Source organism: Rhinopithecus roxellana, chromosome 7, assembly GCF_007565055.1.
Source record: "Rhinopithecus roxellana isolate Shanxi Qingling chromosome 7, ASM756505v1, whole genome shotgun sequence".
NCBI lineage: Eukaryota > Metazoa > Chordata > Mammalia > Primates > Cercopithecidae > Rhinopithecus > Rhinopithecus roxellana.
In genome coordinates, this window is record NC_044555.1 from 39,848,124 (window position 1) to 39,870,096 (window position 21,973).

Genomic DNA, 21,973 nt, shown 5'->3' on the forward strand with positions numbered 1-21,973 from the left:
TCTAAATTAAGGTTGTAATTTAGTTTTGTTTTACATTTATTTTCTATGATGTTTGGGGTACACCAGACATGTGAAGGAGTTAGAAAAATATGTCCCCACTAGTTTACATAGTGTTGCAGTAACATATCTTTATGGATTAAGATTCATGATAATATAGGACAAAGCACTCTGTACTCCAGCATGAGTTGGATCTCAATCCCCATATATGTTTGCAGCCAGTAACTTATGTAGTGAACACTATGTACAACCAGACATGATAGCCCTACCTGACTTATAATTTTCAACTTATGATTTAACAAAAATGGCTCCTTTTATCATAATGTAATATCTCATGTCTAAGACAAATATTTTCACTCGTGCTTTCTTTTTCTCTGCATTTTTAGGTAGTAATTTATGACATTTATTTTCAAACTTCTTTTAAAATGTATTTTACTCTTTTCATTATTCTTTTAGGTTCGGAATACATGTGCAGGTTTTTTACACAAATAAATTGTATATTGTGGAAATCTGATGAACAGATTATTCCGTCACCCAGATAATATACATGGTACCAGATAGGTAGTTTTTCAGTCCTCACCTTCCAGCCACCCTCCACCCTCAAGTAGCCCCTGATTTATATAGTTTCCTTATTTTTGTCCACGTATACTCAAAGTTTAGCTCCCACTTACAAATAAGAGCATGCAATATTTGATTTTCAATCCTGCATTCGTTCACTTAGGATAATGGCCTCAGCTCCGTCCATGTTGTTTCAAAGGACATGATCTCAGTCTTTTTATGACTATGCAGTATTCCATAGTGTACATATACCATATTTTCTTTATCCAGTCTACCACTGTTGGGCATTTAGGTTGATTCCATGTCTTTGCTATTGTTAGTACTGAAGCAGAAGTTAAAAGGGGAAAAAACAAATTTTCTTCCTTTCCTTTGTATGAGCAGCTTACCCCTTTAATCCCTCCCCTCTCCATGCCATTGCATCCTGCTCTGCAAGTTTTTTATGAGTTTATAGATTCCTGTTTTCTGTAACTAGTGTCTGTAGCCCCACGGAGGTCATGAGACATGCTTGAGCAAGCTTAGATTGCAGCCATCTGGGCACCACTGAGGAAGACATGAGATATGATTGTGCAGGCATCTTGAGCAAGCCTAGATAATAGCCACGTGGCCTGCATAGCAAGAGTCACATGAAAGCCTGACTTATGAGCTTGTCACTGTTTGTTAAACTGTTTTTGTTCTACCTGCTTTCGTGCCACTGCATTTCACACCACAGATGCATGAATTAAAGTCAAACCCTCTATTTGTCCAGGGCTCAGCCTTTTGGGTACAAACCCACTGAGCCAGTGCACCTAAATAAAATCCTCCTGTTCCACCCTATTCGTCTTTCTGGTCTCCTGATTCCTGAAACATTTTGGCAAGCCAACCAGGAGTTGGAGACGACAGGTTTTGCTGTCTCCTTTGCCCGTGGGTCTGAGGTCCTAAGCCGGGGAAGACCCATGACCTCAGGTGCCATCGTGGGAACTTAACCTGGAGAAGGGATTGGTTCTCCTGTGACCTGGTGCCCCTCCCAGTCAGCACAATGGAATGTAAGGGGCTTCAGGATGATTCCAGGGACAGCACACTACAGGACCATGGTAAGATTTGGGGCCCAAGGCAGGACCCGTTGCATAAGTACAGAAGGGGAACCTGATCACCTCCTGGGGGTGTGTCAAGTATTCTGACCTAGAGTGCAAGAGTGACTCGCAAAGTCGGATGAAACTTGCACCCAGGGTGTACTGAGTAGTCTGACCCAGGACACCAGAGTGGTCCAAAGAGTTGGATGAAACCTACACCCCAACTAGCGAAGAGGACCTGGGAGCGGGGAAGCATGTGAATGCGTGTGAAAGAGGTGGTTCCAAAAGGAACCAATGTGGGGAGTGACATGCATGGGGCCGTAGGTCTCTTAGCATAGACTGTACGCCCCGAGTGAATTGTGGGACTGACCAGGACTAGTGGCAATTCACATATGGCTTAGGGAGGCGACCCACAATTTAGTAATTGTGGGGGTTAAAACAGAGCCTCCAATGCTAAGCAGCATCTGAAATACTCCCGCGAGAGGGACGGTCGAATCTGTCTGAAGCGAAAGTGAGAGTGAGTGAATTGCACCATAACTGGGAGGAAATGGGAGGGAAGTCATCAAAACCCACCCCATTAGAATGTATGTTAGAGAACTTTAAGAAAGGTTATAAGGGGACTATGGGATCAAGTTAACCCCCAGAGGTTGAGAACTCTCTGTGAAGTAGAATGGCCCTCTTTTAGTGTTGAATGACTGGCCGAAGGAACTATAGATAGGAAAACAATTGGCTGTGTATTTAAGGTGGCGACTGGGGTCAGAGGAGAGCCAGGGCATCCAGATCAATTTCCATATATTGACTCATGGTAAATATAATCCAAACTCGACCTGTGTGGCTGCAGCTCTGCCTGGCAGTGTATTGCGAAACGCTCATAGCCCGAGCTGAGCCTATGCTGAACGAAGGATCAACTTTGCTGGGAGCTTTGGAGAGAAAGAAAAAGCCACGGGAGAGTCAGGAGAAACCAGTTTTATAGGAACTACCAAAGGAGACAGAGATCTCTCCACCTTACACTCCAATCTACCCCCCTTTACCGAGCCTGGCCCCTGAGGAGTTAAGCTCAGATGGTGATAAGTCCGAGGCTTCACCCCAAAGGGATGAGTCCTAACTACTGCCTCTGAAATGCAGGGAGGGAAGTCAAAATGACCAAGCAGGCCTCCTCCAGTCTGCCAGCTCCCATGCCTTACAAATGCCCCTCTGGGAAACTCAAGGACCCATCTATTATGATGAACAGGGCCAGGTCCAAGGAGGGCAATGGACCTTCCTCTACCAGCCTTTCTCAACCACTGACCACCTTAACTGGAAACACCATATTCCCGCCTACACAGAGAAGCCCCAGGCCCTCATAGATCTGATGCAGTCTATTTTTCAAACACATAATCCAACCTGGCCAGATTGCAAGCAACTCCTCCTGATGCTGTTAAATACCAAGGAACTTCGGAGGGTGACCCAAGTAGCCCTCCACTGGCTAAAAAACAATGCACCAGAAGGCACATTTAATGTCCAGACATACATTCAGGACCAGTTCCCAGAAGCAGACCCACACTGGGACCGATATGAGGCAGCCCAACTATAGCAACTGCAGAGGTACTGAGAGGCACTCCTGCAAGGTTTGAGAGAAGGCAGGAAAAAGGCACTCAATATGGGAAAGATTTTGGAGGTGCTTCAGAGAGCAGATGAAAGCCCTCGCCAGTTTTATGACTCTGTGAGACATTCTGGCTATTCATACCGTTTGACCCCGAGGCTAATGATAACCAATGCATGGTGAACACGGTGTTTGTAGGACAAGCCCCGGGAGACATTAGGCAGAAACTACAAAATCTGGAAGGTTTTGCAGGCATGAATGCCAGCTTTTGGAAGTAGCCACAAAAGTGTATGTTAACCGCTATCAGGAGGCAAAAAGGGAAGCTGATCGGAGACTTAGAAAGAAAGCTGATTTGCTGGTGGCAGAACTCAGGAGAGGACAGCGAGTGTCACAAGAGGATGTGGACGTGGGTGCAGACAAGGAAGGGGTCAGATCGGGAAAAGACCTGAGAATGAGGCAAGACTAGAGAGGGACCAGTGTGTGCGCTGCAAGAGGAAGGGACACTGGAAGAATTAATGTCCAGAGGGCAATGAGGGAAAGGACGAAAGCCATAGGGCTAGAAGACTGCTAACCAAAGGAGGCTGCATTCAGAAGGAGCGAGACACTGACCTTATCAGGCTGGCAGGAACTGAAGGGTATAAAGATTAGGCAAGACCGGGCTCCATCTCCTTAGGTCCCCAGGAGCCCATGGTCACGGTGGAAGTAGTGGGTCAACTGATGAACTTTATGGTAGACACTGGGGCTGAACAGTCGGCAGTGACAAGGCCTGTGGGGCCGCTATCCAAAAATTATACAACTATCATTGAGGCTACAGGGGTCCCAGAGAAAAGGCCACTCTGCTGGCCCCGGATATGCGTCATAAGGGGACGATAGGTCCAGCATGAATTCCTATACCTCCCGAACTGCCCAGTTCTCCTACTAGGAAGAGGCTTACTAGAAAACTGCAAGCCCAGATTGCTTTCAGGATGCAGGGGAATATGATTTTAAGCCTGCCCCACCCAGAAGCAATGGTGTTAACCCTTACCGTCCCAAAGGCAGAGGAATGGAGACTGTACACAGAAGGATTGCTAAAGCCAGAGCTAGATGAGCTATATGGGTTGACTAGTAAAATTCCTGCAGTGTGGGCTGAAGATAAGCCCCCTGGACTGTCTGGAACCAGGCACCAGTGATAGCAGAACTAAAACCGGGGGCAACTCCGATTTGAGTTTCTTAATACCCACTTTCCCAAGAAGCCGTACAGGGCAGTCAAGGGCGTTTGAAGCAGGTATTGGAACACGGGATCTTGGCCCAATGCCCGTTACCATGGACCACTCCACTTTTGCCAGTGCAGAAACGAGGGACTAATGAATACAGACTGGTGCAGAACTTGTGTGCTGTAAACCAGGCTACAGTGACCATCCACCCAGTAGTACCAAACCCGTATACTTTAATGGGACTCATTCTCACAAATGCTGCTTGGTTTATTTGCCTAGACTTAAAAGATGCCTTTTTCTTTCCTTGCCTAGCACCAAGTAGTCAACCTCTCTTTGCATTTCAATAGGATGAGTCAGTCACGGACACAGGGTTGCAGCTCACCTGGACTAGGCTCCCACAAGAATTCAAAAACTCTCCCACAATTTTTGGGAAAGTGCTGGCCTCAGAACTCAAGGCCTACAGCCTGCCAAATAATAACCATGCCTTGCTTGACAATGTAGACGATCTTTTAGCAGCCCCAACCCGTGAGGACTGTTACCAACGAATCCAAGACTTCCTCTACCTAGTATGGAAAGCTGGTTATAAAGTTTCCAGGAAGAAAGCCCAATTTTCCAGGAAAGGGTTAAATATATAGGCTTCATAGTGAGTCAAGGGGAACGCTGGCTCGGCAATGAACGAAAACAGGCTGTGCACTCCCAACCCCAACCACTCACTCGGCGCCAAATAATAGAATTTTGGGAGGCAGCAGGGTTCTGTCATATCTGGATCCCAAACTTCTCACTTATGGCTAAGCCCTTATGTGAAGCCACAAAAGGCAGGAAAGTGAGCCCCTCCTCTGGGAAACTGACCAAGAAAAGGCGTTTAAACAGATCAAGGAAGCTCTAACTCAGGCCCCGGCCTTAGGACTGCCAGATATAACTAAGCCTTTTTTTTGTATGTTCATGAACGAAAGGGAATGGCTATAGGGGTCCTGACTCAAGTCCTAGGATCTTGGCACTGCCTGGTAGCCTACTTATCCAAACAGCTGAACTCTGTAGCTTGGGAATGGCCCCCCTGCCTTAGGGCACTAGCTGTCACTGCCCTGCTAACCCAAGATACTGACAAATTGACTTTGGGACAACAGTTGACTATCTGCACTCAGTTATAATTCTAATGGACCAGAGAGGGCACCATTGGCTATCAAATCCAAGAATGACTCAGAATCAGGAGCTCCTATGCGAAAATCCCCACATAACTTTGGAAACAGTAAACACAGGTAACCCGGCCACCTTGCTCCCAATCAAAACGGGAGCTCCCCTTCATGACTGTGTGGAAACAGTAGAAGAGATATTCTGAAGTGGGGGAGATCTCACAGATCGCCACCTTGGAGACCCAGATGTTGATCGGAGCAGTTTCATATTGGAAGAGGTCCGACAGGCAGGGTATCCAGTGGTAACATTGGACTCAGTGGTGGAGGCCCAGCCCCTGCCCACCGAAATGTTGGCCCAGAAGGCAGAGCTAATAGCCCTAACGAGAGCTCTTTTGCTAGTGAGAGACAAAAGGGTTAACATTTATACTGACTCCAAGTATGCCTTTGCCACATTGCATGTACATGGAGCTGTATATAAGGAGAGAGGACTTTTAACTGCTGGGGGAAAAGACATAAAGCACAAAGAGGAAATTCTACAGCTCTTAGTAGCTGTGTGGGCCCTGAAGAAGGTAGCTGTTATGCACTGTAGAGGGCACCAGAGGTCAAGGACACTAGAGGCCAAGGGAAACGGAAAGGCAGACAGGGAAGCAAGATGGGCAGCAATGACTATTGCATACTCTAGAAAGGAAGCCCTGGTTACCCCTCTCCTCCCGGAGCCTCCCATCCCAGAGATTCCCAGTTACTCTCCAAGTGAGAAGGCCTGGTTTGCCCAAGAATCTGGAAAATATATTGAGGGAGGATGGTACAAATTCTCTGATGGGAGACTAGCCTTTCCTGAAATGTTGGTCCCTAAATTTGTAAGGCAATTCCACCAAGGAACTCACATGGGGAAAATGGCACTAGAAACACTACTGGGATGCCACTTCTATGTGCCACAGCTCACTGCCATCATCCAAGCCATTTGCAAACAATGCCTAACTTGTGCACAGAACAACCCACGACAGGAGCCCACCAGGCCCCCGGGGATTCAGGAAATAGGGGCCGCACCCTGTGACAACCTGCTTATGGACTTCACCAAGTTGCCCCGAGTGGGGGACTATCGGTACCTGGTGGTGCTCATTTTCACCTTCTCGGGATGGGTGAAGGCTTTCCCCACCCAAACAGAGAAAGCATGAGAGGTGACTAAAGTGCTGTTAAGAGACATGATCCCCAGATTTGGATTGCCCCTGACTTTGGGGTCTGACAATGGACCGGCATTTGTAGCCCAGATAGTTCAGGAACTAATGCAGCTGTTAAAAAATAAAGGGGAAATTACATACCACCTACCAATCGCAGAGCTCAGGAAAAGTGGAGCGCAGGAACCAGACACTCAAACAGCTACTAAAGAAGTATTGTCAAGAAACCCATCTGAGATGGGATCAGGTCCTGCCCATGGTCCTCCTCTGAGTCAGGTGCACCCCCACCAAACAAACTGGGTATTCACCCTATGAGATCTTATTCAGCTGGCCACCCCCAATCATAGGTCAGATTAAGGGTGACCTCCATGAACTAGGGGAACTGACTTTGAGAGGGCAAATGCAGGCTTTAGCGATAGCTATGCAGGGTGTCCATGGCTGGGTATGGGAAAGAATGCCCATAAGCCTGACAGACCCAGTACACTCCTTTAAACCTGGGGATTCTGTTTGGGTCAAGAAATGGAATTCAACCACTCTAGGACCCATATGGGATGGGCTCCATACTGTAATCTTGTCCACTCCCACTACTGTTAAAGTTCCAGGAATTGTGCCTTGGATCCATCACAGTTGGTTAAAACCAGCAATCCAGGACAAGTGGACCAGTCAGCAGAACCCAGACCATCCAAGCCGGCTGATCCTGCGAGGGGACCGAGTTGCCACTGTGGACGACAACAGCCCTGCTCTGGTCACTCCAGAAGCTGACCAGTCTATGCACGGCTGAAGCTTGATGAGGCAACAGCCCTGCTCTAGTCACCCCTGAAGCTGACTTGTCTATGCACGGCCGAAGCTGGAGTAAAGTAATGTGGTTAGAAATCTTGAGTCTAATAGCCTTCCTGGCAATACCAATTGTTTTACTAGTATTCCGTCGTTTTGCTCGGCCTCCTTCCCTGGGTAAAGACTCCTTTTGTCCCTGCTGGATATAAAGATGTCACTCTTTACTTCGTTCTTACTTCTCCCCAACAGGACATTCCCTTTACCTGTGTCTGGGGATGAGCCCATAGAAGACTGCCCCAACTGCACTCACACCACGTGGTGGGAGAGCACAGTAACTAAAACCCTGTTATATCACACATACTATGAATGTACAGGGACCCACCCAGGAACTTGTATTCACAATCAGGTGACCTACTCTGTGACCTGGGAAATGACCAGCCTTATATATGTTATGACCCTAAGTCCTTACTAGTCCATCTGGTTTAAAGTCTATGTCAGGCTAAAAGAAGAGAACTTCCTAACCCTAACCAAAAAGATCCCTCCCTCCTACAGGGGGCCTATTTCCTTGTATTTTGATGCCTGCCAAGCTGCATACGTCAGCAACTCTTATCCTGTAGTCTCTTGTGACAGCCTATCATGGGAAAGATACTATAGTGGCTGTCACAAGTACATATGTACACCAAGGAGAGCAACCTCTCAAGAGAAGACCCCTTTTTGCTCCCCCAGTCTCCAGAAATAGATGATTAGGCCTGTACAATGGGGTCCACTGACCCTGTGGAAAGTCAGGAATGACCACAGGGGATAGTCAGGCTTACCAAAATGCCAGCAAAACCTTATTGTAAGACAAGAACCTGCAATCCTTTCTATTTTACCATCCTGGAGCCAATTCTGCCCATATGGACTACAGGTTACCTCATGACATTACAGATCTGTGGTTAGGGAACCAACCCAGGAGTCCAGTTGTTGTTCCAGTTGTTGCTTGGAAATTGATGACAATGGGAAGGTTATCAAGGACATAACTGCCAAGATCCAAAAATTAGCCCAAGTCCCAGTCCAGACTTGGAAGGGATGGTCTCCAGATTCCCTCTTCAGAGGCTGGTTTTCATCCCTTGGAGGATTTAAAACCTTAGTAGGAATAGTTCTAGCTGTACTGGGAGTCTGCCTTATACACCCTTGTCTCTTACCCCTCCTGGTCAAGAACATCCCATTGGTCATAGAAGCTCTTGTGGACTGGCAAACTGCCACTCGAATGATGGCCCTAACTAAATATCAACCCCTGCCAAATAGAGAAATAATCCCGCATGAAGAACTAAATAATAGAGATGCTTTCTATTAAACCTCATTTATAAAAAGCATCAAAAGAGGGGGGAATGAAACAGAGGTTAAAAAGGGAAAAAACAAATTTTCTTCCTTTCCTTTGGTATGAGCAGCTTCCCCCTTGAATCCCTCCCTGCTCCATGCCATTGTACCCTGCTCTGCAAGTTTTTATGAGTTTATAGATTCCTGTTTTATGTAACTAGTGTCTGTAAGTCTCTGTAGCACTACAGAGATCATGAGACATGCTTGAACAAGCTCAGATTGCAGCCATCTGGGCACCATAGCAAAGGACATGAGATAAGATTGTGCAGGCATCTTGAGCAAGCCTAGATAACAGCCACCTGGTCCGCATAGCAAGCGTCACATGAAAGCCCGAGTTATGAGCCTGTCACTGTTTGATAAACTGTCTTTGTTCTACCTGCTTTCATTTCATGCCACTGCATTTTGTGCCACAGATGCATGTGTGAAAGTTAAGCCCTGTCTCTGTCCAGGGCTCAGCCTTTTGGATGTGAATCCACTGAGACGGTGCAATGAAATAAAATCCTCCTGCTCCACCCTATTGGTCTCTCTGGTCTCCTGATTCCCACAACAGTACCACTGCAATGAACACAAGCATACATGTGTCTTTATGGTAGAATGACTTACATTACTTTAGGTATATACCCAAAAATGAGAGTACTGGGTTGAATAGTAGTTCTGTTTTAAGTTATTTGAGAAATTTCTCTATTGCTTTCTACAGTGGCTGAACTAATTTATATTCCCACCAGCAGTGTTTTTGTTCACTTTTCTTGGCCACATTGCCAGTATCTGTTATTTTTTAACTTTTTAATAATAGCCATTCTGACTGGTGTGAGATGGTATCTCATTGTGGTTTTGATTTGCATTTCTCTAATGATTAGTGAGGGTGAACATTTTTTCTTTTCATATGTTGCATGTATATATGTCTTCATTTGAAAAGTGTCTGTTCATGTCCTTTGCCCACTTTTTAATGGGTTGTTTGTTTCTTACTTGTTACTTTGTTTAAGATTCTTACAGATTCTGGATTTTAGATCCTTGTCAGATACATAGTTTGCAAATATTTTCTCCCATTCTGTAAGTTGTCTGTTTACTTTGCTGATAGTTTCTTTTCCTGTGCTGAAGCTCTTTAGTATGATTAGGTTCCATTTGTCAATTTTTCTTTTTGATGCAATTGCTTTTGACAACTTTGTTATGAACTCTTTCCCAAGGCCTATGTACAAAATGGTATCTCCTAGATTTTCTTCTAGGGTTTAAATAGTTTCAGGTTTTATATTGAAGTCTTTAATCCCACTTGAGTTGATTTTTGTATATGGTGTAAGGAAGAGTTTTGGTTTCAATCATCTGCATATGAGTAGCCAGCTGTCATAGCACCATTTATTGAATAGGGTGCCCTTTCCCTATTGCTTGTCTTTGTCAACTTTGTTGAAGATCAGATGATTGTAGGTGTGTGACTTTATTACTAATGCCTCTATTCTGTTGTATTAGCTTACATGTCTGGATTTGTACAGGTACCAGGCTGTTATGGTTACTGTAGCCTTGTAGTAATGTTTGAAGAAGGGTAATGTTATCCCTCCAGCTTTGATCACTGTGCTTAGAATTGCTTTGTCTATTTGGGCTCTTTTTTGGTTATATATGAATTTTAGAATAGGTTTCTTTTTTCTAATTCTGTGAAAAATATCTTTGGTCTTTGATTGCAATAGTGTTGAATCTCCAAGTTGCTTTAGGCAGTGAGGACATTTTAAAAATGTAGATTCTTCCTATCCAAGATCATGGAATATTTTTCCATTTGTTTGTGTCATCTCTGATTTTTTTCAGCTGTGTTTTGTCATTCTTGTTGTAGAGATATTTCACCTCCCTGGTTAGCTGTATACCTGGTATTACGTGTGTGTGTGCGTAGCTGTTGTGAAAGGGATTATGATTTATTTGGCTCTTGGCTTGGACACTGTTGGTGTTTAGAAATGCTACTGATATGTGTACATTGATTTTGTATTTTAAATTGTTTCTGAAGTTGTTTATCAGATTTCATGCTTTTTGGAAGAGACAATGGGGTTTTCTAAGTATAAAATTATACCATCTGCAAATAGAGATGTGTCCATTTCTCTCCTTTTATTTGCATGCATTTCTTTCTATCTCTTGCCTGATTGCTCTGGCTAGAACTTTTAGTATTATGTTTAATAGAAGTGATGAGAATGAGACATCTTATGCTATTCCAGTTCTCAAAGGAGAATGCTTCCAGCTTTTGCTCATTCAGTATGATGTTGGCTGTGGGTTTCTCATAGATGACTCTTATTATTTGAGGTATGTTCCGTCAATGCTTTATTTGTTGAGAGTTTTTATCAATAGTGATGTGAAATTTTATCAAAAGCTTTTCCTGCCATCTATTGAGATGACCATGTTGGTTTTGTTTTTATTTCTATTTATGTGATGAATCACATTTATTGATTTGTGTATGTTGAACCAACCTTGTATCCCAGGAATAAAGCCAACTTGATCATGGTGGATTAGCTTTTTGAGGTGCTGCTGGATTCAGTTTGATAGTATTTTGTTGAGAATTTTGGCATCTATATTTGTCAAAGAAATTGGCTAAAGTTTTCTATTTTTGTGTGTCTCTGTCCGGTTTTTGTATTAAGATGCTGCTGGAGTCATAGAATGAGCTAGGGAAGATACCCTCCTCTGCACTTTTTTGGAATAGTTTTAGTAGGAATAGTACTAACCCTTCTTTATATGTCTGGGAGAATTGGGCTGTGAATCCATCTATGGCTGTGAATCCATCTAGTGCTGGGATTTTTCTGGTTGGTAAGCTTTTTATTACTGATTCAATTTTAGAAATCATTATTAGTCTGTTAAGGGTTTCAATGTCTTCCTGATTCAATCATGAGAGGTTCTGTGTTTCCAGGAAATTATCCAATTATTGTAGGTTTTCTAGTTTGTATGCATGGACATGTTCATTATGGTCCCTGATATTTTTTTCTATTTCTATGGAGTCAGGTATAATGTCTTTTTGGCATTTCTGATTGTGTTCATTTAGGTCTTCTCTTTTTATTATTACTTTAGCTGGAGGTCTATCAAATGTATTTATTGTTTCAAAGAACCAATTTCTGATTGTTGATCTTTTGTATAGTTTTTGCATCTCAATTTCAATTGGTTCAGCTATGATATTGGATATTTCTTGTCTTGTCTTCTGCTAGTTTTGAGGTTGGTTTGCTCCTGTTCTTTTAGTTCTTCTAGGTGTGATTTTAGGCTGTTAGTGAGGTTTTTAACCTTTCAATGTAGGTATTTAGTGCTCTAAACTTTCCTTTTAACACTACTTTAGCTACAACTCAGAGATTCTAGTATGTTGTATCTTCATTCTCTATAGTTTCCAAGCATTTTTCGATTATTGCCTTAGTTTTATTGTTTACCCAAAAGTCTTTCAGGAGCAGGTTATTCAATTTCCATGTAATTGTGTAATTTTGAGTGGTCTTCTCAGCATTATTTTCATTTTTATTGTGTTGTGGTCTGAGAGTGTGTTTGGTAAAATTGGGGCTTTTCCAGTTTGCTGAGAATAGTTTTATGGCAATTGTGTGGTCAATTTTAGACTACGTGCCACATGCAGATAAAAAATGTATATTCTATTATTTTTGCATAAAGAGTGGAATAGATGCCTGTTAGGTTTATTTGGTCATGTCTAGTTCAAGTCTTGAATATCTTTGTTAGTTTTCCACCTAGATAATCTGTCTAATACTGTCAGTAGGATGTTGAAGTCTCCCACTATATTATGTAGTTACCCAAGTCTCTTCATAGGTGGACTTGTGTTATGAATCTTGGTGCTCTATTGTTGGTCTTGCACATGTGTAATATTTAGGGTAGTCAAGTATTGTTGAATTGAACTGTTTATCATTATGTAATGCCCTTCATTTTCCTGTTAGATCACTGTTGATTTGAAGTCTGTTTTATCTGAGATTAGAATAGCAACTCCACTTTCCATTTGCTTAGTAGATTTTTTCTTTTTCTTTCTTTTTTTTTTTTTTTTTTTGAGATGGAGTCTTGCTCTGCCACCCAGGCTGGAGTGCAGTGGCCGGATCTCAGCTCACTGCAAGCTCCGCCTCCCGGGTTTACGCCATTCTCCTGCCTCAGCCTCCCGAGTAGCTGGGACTACAGGTGCCCGCCTTGTCACCCGGCTAGTTTTTTGTATTTTTAAGTAGAGACAGGGTTTCACCGTGTTAGCCAGGATGGTCTCGATCTCCTGACCTCGTGATCCGCCCGTCTCAGCCTCCCAAAGTGCTGGGATTACAGGCTTGAGCCACCGCGCCCGGCCAATTTTTTCTTCATCATTTACTTTAAGCCTATCCATGTGAGATGGGTCTCTTGAAGACAGCATACAGTTGAGTCTTCATTCTTTATTCAACTTGCCATTATGTTCCTTTTAATTGAGGAATTTAGCCTATTTAGGTTGAAGGTTAATATTTATGTATGTGAATTTGAATTGGTCATCATGTTACCTGGTTATTATTCAGATATGATTGTGTAGTTGCTTTATAGTGACAATGATCTATGTTTTATAGTGACAGTGGTCTATGTTTTATAGTGACAGTGGTCTATGTTTAAGTGTATTTTTGTGGTGATCTTTTGTGCCATGTTTAGCACTACCTTAAGGATCTCTTATAAGTCAAGTCTGGTGGTAATACATTCCCTTAGCATTTGATTATCTGAAGAGGATCTCATTTTCTTTCATTTATGAATTGTTGTTGGGCTCAACACAAAATTTGGGGTTGAAATTTGTTTTCTTTAAGAATTCAGAATATAGTCCCTGAATCTCTTCTGACTTGTAGGGTTTCTGCTGAAAGGTCCACTGTTGTTAACCTGATGTGGTTACCTTTGTAGATGACATACCCCCTTTCTCTACCTGCCTTTCACATTTTTCTTTCACTTTAAACTTGAAGCATCTGATGAATATGTACCTTGGGGATTGGTCATCTTGTATAGTATCTCACAGGGATTCTCTGCATTTTCTTAATTTGAATGTTGACCTCTCTAGCAAACTAAGGGAAATTTTCACAGATGATATTTTCAAATATGCTTTCCAAGTTGCTTGCTTTCTCTCCATCTTAATTAGGGAGTTCAGGGAGCCACAGATTTGGCCTGTTTACATAATCTTACATTTCTTAGAGGTTTTATTCACTCTTTTTAATTCTCTTTTCTTTATTTTTGTCTAACTCAGTTAATTTGGAGTACTTTGAGCTCTGAGATTCTTTCTTCAGCTTGATCTATTCTGCTGTTAATACTCATGATTGTATTATGAAATTCTTATAGTGTTTCAACTCTATTAGATCAGTTTATTTTTTAAAAGGGCTATTTTATCTTTCGTCCCTTGTAATGTTTATTATTTTCTTTAGACTTATTGTATTGGGTTTCAACTTCCTCCTGAATCTCAATGATGTTAGCTTCTCTCCATATTCTTAATTATATGATTGCCATCTCAGTCACTTTATCATGGTTAAGAGCCATTGCTGTGGAACAAGTTCAGTCATTTGGAATAAGTAAGACACTGCCTTTTTGAGTTGCCAGAGTTCTTGCACTGGGTCTTTTTCATCTGTGTGGACTAATGTTCTTTTAGTTTTTGAAGTTGCCATCCTATGGATGAGTTTTATTTTTGCTTTTATGTTCTTTTATGCCCTTGAGGGTTTGACTATTGTATAAGGTAGAATCAGTCAACTAGCTTCATTTCTGGAAGACTTCAGAGGATCAAGCCTCAGCTCAGAATTCCTGGGCTGCTTGCTTGAATACCAGGTCCCTGGCTTTGTTATCTGGTCCCTTAAGTATAGGAACCTGCTGTGCTGGATGGACTGATGTGTTCCTGGCTCTCTGTCAATAACACTGATGGAGTGTGCCAGCCAAAGCTCTTAGTTCTGGCAGTGGCATTAAGATCTATGCTTGCTCATGCATGCCAGCAACAGTGGTGGTTTGATAGGGCACAGGTGTCAGCTGGGTCAGTGCACCAGTAGAAGTGGGGCAGCAGCATCTGTGCATGCATTTGCACTGGCTGTGGCAGCATGGCAAGGTGTCTGAACACTGGAAAGGGAGGGATGCCAATGGGGGCAGCATGCCAGTATTCATACACACACCCTTGCCAGTGGTGGTGTTGCAGCCATGTGCCTGTGAGTTATCATAGGTGGGCCACTGGCATGGATGTGGTGGCAAGATGTGCTTGTGCCAGCAGTGATGTGGTGGTGTGGGGTGCACTCATAGACACACACTTTTGCAAGAAGGGAGGCAAGGTCTGTCCATGACTTGTACCAGCAATGTGGTTGGGGTGGCCTTGAGCAAGTGTATACTATTAAAGTGCCAAGGGGAGGCTGCATTATGGGGTGGCTCCAGGTAGGTGGGTGAACATCAGTGATGGCCAGTCTGCTGGAGATCTTCGATGGTTAAGTATGGTCTGCTATTGAAGGAGGTATGATGAGGGCCCCTGGGAACCATCCTGATTGGGCAGCCAAGGCTGCACCATGTGTGGGCATAGCCAGGCTGGGGCTCCAGGAGAACCCAGCATAAAAGAGAGCACTCAGATCAGACTGGCTCTGTTCCATGGACAAGGCCACCTTGCTGAGTCCAGGTCCAACAGTTACCTTAAAGCAAAACCCACATACAGGAGCATAGTGAATCTTGGAAGATGGACTTCCCTGAGCTTCCACTCCACTGAGACTGGAGTCCTGCCTCTACCACCTCTGTAAGAAGCTCTTCCTGCCAGCTCAAGTGTTCATGTGGGTCATGAGATCACCTGCACCTAGGATTCCAGACTTCCATGGAAAGAGCAGGCCACTCCTCACCTGTTCAAGCCACTCCTTCCCCAGGAGGCACTGGGGAGCAGGAATGAGTATCGATGCTTGGCAGCCCTATACATGATTTCCAGCTTCCTTCCCCTTCAACCCAGTGCCTGCATCTTCCGTCTATCCACTCTCAATGTCTTCCCTCTGAAGATCTGCTGGGAGTATGCCAGTCTTTCCAATATTCTGGTATCTCAGTGATAGATGTTCCTCTAAGCTGCATCTTGTTGGTCATCTTTGCTCCCCTCTCGACCTTTTATTTATCACTTTATTTTCAGAAACTTCTTTGAGATTTTGCCATTTAACTCAATCTCTAAAGATTTCTATGCAATAGAGAAGTCCCATGTTTCACGTTTAGAATTATTACTAATAAACTTGAAATTATTTTATCTTACTATACATGCATTATTCATTTTACTTTATTATTTCCTCATTTTTTCATTCTTATTTCACAGCTTGATCAATATAGCTTTTAATTTTATGTTTTTTTCCTTGTGTATTTCATTGCAAAAGTGTGCTTTTTCTTATTCTTAATGGTTATCTTTCACATCACTCAAAAACATACACATATTTCTCTATCATTTAAAAATGTAAATACAAAATCTTTTCCTACCTGAGGCATTTGTATTTCCCTATTAAAATGGAATGTCTAAAATGGTTTATATTTACTCCTTTAATTCTTCACCTCAACATAATGGAATGTATTTAACTTCTCACTTGCACTTTCCTATCCATTTTATGTTTTACTATATTAATAGTTTTACTTCTAAAGTATTATTACATTGTTTCTTTTCACGTTTCCTTTTATTTAAATGTTCATTAGTATTTATATTACATATGCTAAGTTGTCCATCATTGACTGTATGGAAATAATTATATATGAATGAATACTCATTTCACATTATTTGTCTACTTTTTGCTTCATCCTTTCTACCTTGTGGTGTCAGTAATGATAGATTTGATGTTGTGTTAAATTCTTTGTTATTTTGCTTTTGACAGCAATGCTCAGAAAGTGAAGACATTCTTATATTGTGGCTGTAAATACGAATTGTTACAGCCTTTTATAGAAAAGATCTGGCAATCTCTATTAAAATTTGAAATATGAAAACCTCTCAACTCAGTAATATTAATACTATATCTGGGGATCTATCCTATAGAAGTAAAAGCACCAAAATGTCAGAATACAACACACACACACACACGTACATGTATGTATATATTTCAATTCATCACAGAATGGAGATCTCTTTAATTTTCATAAAAAAAATATGGTGTGGGCTAACTCAATTCTGTTAAGATGCATATGAAAGAAAACATACGTTAATCAATTGGCATTTTATTGCATAATTTATGATATATCTACATTATGACATACTATGCAATCATAGAAAAAATAATTAGGGAAGTGAATTTACTTATACTAGATCTCCATATGACATTGCTGAGAGGGAAGACAAGATGCAAAATAGTACATAGAATATGATACAATTTTAACAAAATATTGGGAAAACTATATGTGGAGAAACACATGCATATGTGCATTTATTTATTAGTGTGTACCTATAATATTTATGATAATAAACATAAAAATATAAAAATTTACATTATTACTCTTGGTTACCCATGGGTAAAAGAATTGTGTTGTTTAAAGAGACTGAGGAGAGAGTGAAGGAGGGGGAATAAGAAGAAAAAAGATGGTGATATAAAATAAAATACAACCACAACTAGAAATAAAACCAATAGTTAATTCTGTCCCTTGAGGACATGAATTTAACATCAAGAATCAGAGAGTAGGTAAAATATCAAATGATATAAAAATCTCTAGTTCTAAGATAAATTATTTATTTATTTATTTATTTATTTATTTATTTATTTGAGACAGAGTCTCCCTCTGTCACCCAAGTTGGAGTGCAGTGGCGCAATCTCGGTTTCCTGCAACTTCCGCCTCCCAGGATTCAAATGATCCTCCTGCCTCAGCCTCCCAAGTAGCTGGGACTACAGACATATGCCACCACTCCTGGTTAATTTTTGTATTTTAGTAGAAATGGGGTTTCGCCATGTTGGCCGGGCTGGTCTTGAACTCCTCACCTCAGTTGATCTGCCTGCCTTGGCATCCAAAGTGCTGGGATTACAGGCATGAGCCACCATGCCCAGCCTCTAAGATAAAATTAATACAGAGTGTAGAAATGAAATTTGAAGGAGATAAGTATAGAGCCTCAGTGTAGTGGGCCTCTAAGAAATGCATAGGGCTAAAACTTTAAATTGTGGCTGGAGAGGTAAGAGACATAATGACAGTCTAAAATTTTTGTTACACCTCTCATCAGTCAAGGTCACTTTCGTAGTTTGCATCCACATTTTCTGTTTCAACAATCTCCAACAGCAAAATTGAAGGATCTACAGTTAAACTCATCTGTAGCAAGGAGTTTCCTCAACTTACTATTGGTCAGGGAATTTTTTTATATTATTTATTGTATTATTTGTACTCTGTTTGTGTTACTCCAAAAGTGGGTGCTGAGCCAGAGACTTGGAAGCAATTAATTTATTTGGAAGGTAGTGTGAGAAAACACATATGAGGAAATGGGAAAAAATAAAACAGGGAAGGGAAAAATACCAATAAGGGGTACATTTATGTGATGTGCCTCAGAATTGTCCCAGAAAAGAATGGGGAGCTTGTGGCATTTATCCATTGACAACCACCCTTGATTGATGGTTGCCGCCAGGAAAGTGAACTCACTCACACTTCTGGATCGCTTCTGCTTATGGCAGAGCAAACATCTGTACACCAGGGAAGGCCTTAAGGTATAAAAGGATGATGATACAATTTCTTGAGATGCATCTGAAAATTCTTAGATCATGATGGGACAGCTCTGCTCACATATTTCTTTAATGATAAAGGGTCATAATTTACTTTTAAGACCATTGGATTTTCCAAGTGATATAGTGAAGCAGCAAAGCATCTTGAATCACACCCTGGACTTGCTACAGAATCCTCACATTCTCTGCCTTCACTTAAATTTTTAATTCAAGTTGCTTAATAAATATGTTGAGGCAGTACTCAAGGAAATCATTAAAAAATAGACATAAAGAGGACAACATACATAAAGACACATTATCAATAATACAGAGAGGTTTGTAAAATAGCTTTTTAAATTACATTTAAATAAAGGAAAGATAGACAAAATAGTTAAATTTTACCAGATAATTGAAATCCATAAAAAGTATTATATGGATATTTTCAAACTAAATATATATATATATATGTGTGTGTGTGTATGTGTGTGTATATATATATATATCCATCCATCTATCTACATATATATGTATATATATGAACTTAAGAATTTAATGAATGAGTAAAACATTAAAAAGAAGAGAGGATTAATGAAAAGGTAAATAAGCCATTAGAAAATACGAACTACATATCGTAGAGAAAAAACGAGAGAAAAAACAGAAGAGTATACAGGAAAAATTTTAAGTTAAAAGACTTAAATCATGAATTAGCAATCTAAAAGATGTTCATAATTAACAGATGAAATAGTTAAATAGTGGTGTGTAAGCCTCATAAAAAACACTGGCACAGAAATTCAAGAAATCACAATAAATTCCAAGAACATAAACACAAATGAACTACTTTTATGCACATAATAGTAAAACTTTTGGGGAAAAAAAGAGAACATCTTTAAACTACTAAAAAAAAGAACACAAAAATGAGCAGAAATAAGATCTACAGAAGACTGTAAGATCTTCTATTTAGTAGATGCCAGAATAAACTGAAATAAAGACATTGGTGTATAGAAAACAAAACTATCCATGTAAGGTATTATACCTATCAAAAATATATATTTTTTAATGATACAAAGAGTTTGGCCCCAGGCAAAATAGAGTAGTAGTTTTATTTTTGTGTCTTGAGGAATGGTGCAGTGGTGTGTTTTGTGGTTTTCTTTATTGCCTCCCAATTATCCTGGACAGAGTACTGCAAAATCCTCCAATTAAAAATAATGACAGCCACAGGCAAAAATTTCTCCAAGAGGAGCCTGATTTTCCTGTGGAAGAAAGTTTGCAACCCACAGGCCAGCAAGTTTAAAAGAGAACCAGGGAAAGACACGGCTTGGACTAGTCTTCCTCAGGTCTAAACAAATATAAAAAATGGGCATCAAAAACTACAATCGCAAAGAGGCCCAAATTTGATTGAATCACACTGTGGAGCAAATTTTACCTCAAGGTATTATCAAAAAGTACAGAACAATCGGCCGGAAATTAGTAGAACCTAATAGTTGTATCTAATTCCAAACAAGGTGAACAGCTTAACAGAGAGACAAAGTAATGAGACAGTGAAAGAGGGTTCTCAGAAACCACTGTCATTCTACCATAATTGTACACATACCTATGACTTAACCCTTTGGAGAGCAATATTAGGAGCTTCACAGAAGTGAAAGCCTACTTCACTAAAATAATGTAGCCAATTCACTAAACAAATAAGCAATCAATAACAAAATGAAGCCTGGGAATGGATGGGATCAATATCCAGAGGTGCTACAATATATTAACTAAAATATCTCATTGACAAATAAAATTTTATATGTCTGCGAAGAAACAGAAAGTTGTCCCATAAACAGGAAAAGAAAAGCAGGCAATGGTAACGTCCTGTAAGAGAGCCAAGATAGCAGAATTGCCTGAGACTTCATGAAAACCAATATCAACATATTTAAAGAACTAAAGAATACCATGCTAATCAAAGAGACTATCAATAAATTTTTTTAAATAATAAAAATTATAAAATTAAAAATGTCATAACAGAAGAGGACAATGTACATGAAGATAGATTGATAACGATTATGTAATCCAAAGAACATTAAAGGAAAGGAATGGACAGCAATGAAGAGAACCTTAGATAAATGTGAAGCATCATTAAGCACACCAATATATGCATCATGGAATATCAAAAGAAAAGAAAAGAGAAAAAAGAAAAATATTTCAAAAATTAATGGCCAAAAACTTTTTAAATTTGATAAGAGATATTAATGTACACATTCAAAAATCTTCAAATTTGATGAAAAATACTAATCCACATGTCCAAAAATTTAAACATACTTTAGCATAAAAGCAAAGAGATCCACACGGAGAAACATCATAGAAGATATTTTCAAAGCCAATATCGAAGCCAAACTTTTAAAATATATCATTATGTATAAGGGGATTTTGATAAAATTATAAGTTGGCTTTCCATAAGAAGATATTTATAGCTATATCTATCTGTCTATGTATGTATATATGTATGTATGTATGTATTTATCTGTCTATCTATCTATTTAGCTATCTATCTATCTATCTATCTACCTGCCTACCATTAAGCTGCTCTTGTGTTTCTATAAAGAAAATGCCTAAAACTAAAACTGGGTGGTTTATAAAGAAAAGTTGGTTAAATGGAATTGGCTCATGGTTCTTCAGGTTGTACAAGAAATATGGCACTGGCATGTGCACAGCTTCTGGGGAGGCCTCAGGGAGCTTTTTCTCCCGGTGGAATGTGAAGTGGGAACAGACACATTACATGGCAAGAGCTGGAGTAAGAAAGAGAGAGGGGGAGGTGCCATGCATCTTAAAACTGCCAGATCTCACCAGAAATCATTCATTATCATGAGGACAGCATCAGGGGAATGGTGATAAATCATTCATGAGAAATCTGCCCCAATGATCTAATTATGTCCCACTAGGGCCCACCTTTAAAATCTCCAACACTGGGAATTATATTTCACCATGTGATATGTATATAATATTATATATACAAATATATATATTTGTGTATATATAAAATATATATTATATATAAATATAAAATATATAATATAGCATGTATATATAAAATAACGCATTAAAATGTCATATTCAAAGTGCTGGCTGGGCGAGGTGGCTCATGCCCGTAATCCTAGCACTTTGAGAGGCTGAGGTTGGCGGATCACGAGGTCAGGAGATTGATACCATCTGGCTAACACATTGAAATCCTGTCTCTACTGAAAACACAAAAAATTAGCCGGACGTGGTGGTGGGCGCCTATAGTCCCAGCTACTCTGGAGACTGAGGCAGGAGAATGGCGTGAACCCGGGAGGCGGACCTTGCAGTGAGCCGAGATCGCGGCACTGCACTCCAGCCTGAGCGACAGAGCGAGACTCCCTCTCAAGGAAAAAAAAAAAAAAAAAAAAAAAAAAAGTGCTGAAAAGAAAAAAATGTCACCAAAGAATCACATCCATCACAACTGTCTTTCAAAAATGATGATAAAATAAAGACATTAGCAAATTGAAATTGCAGGGAAGTTCAAAGATTTTTCTGAAGTTCCCAAAATTGAGTCTGCTGAAGTAAATTAACTATAGCCAGATTAATAG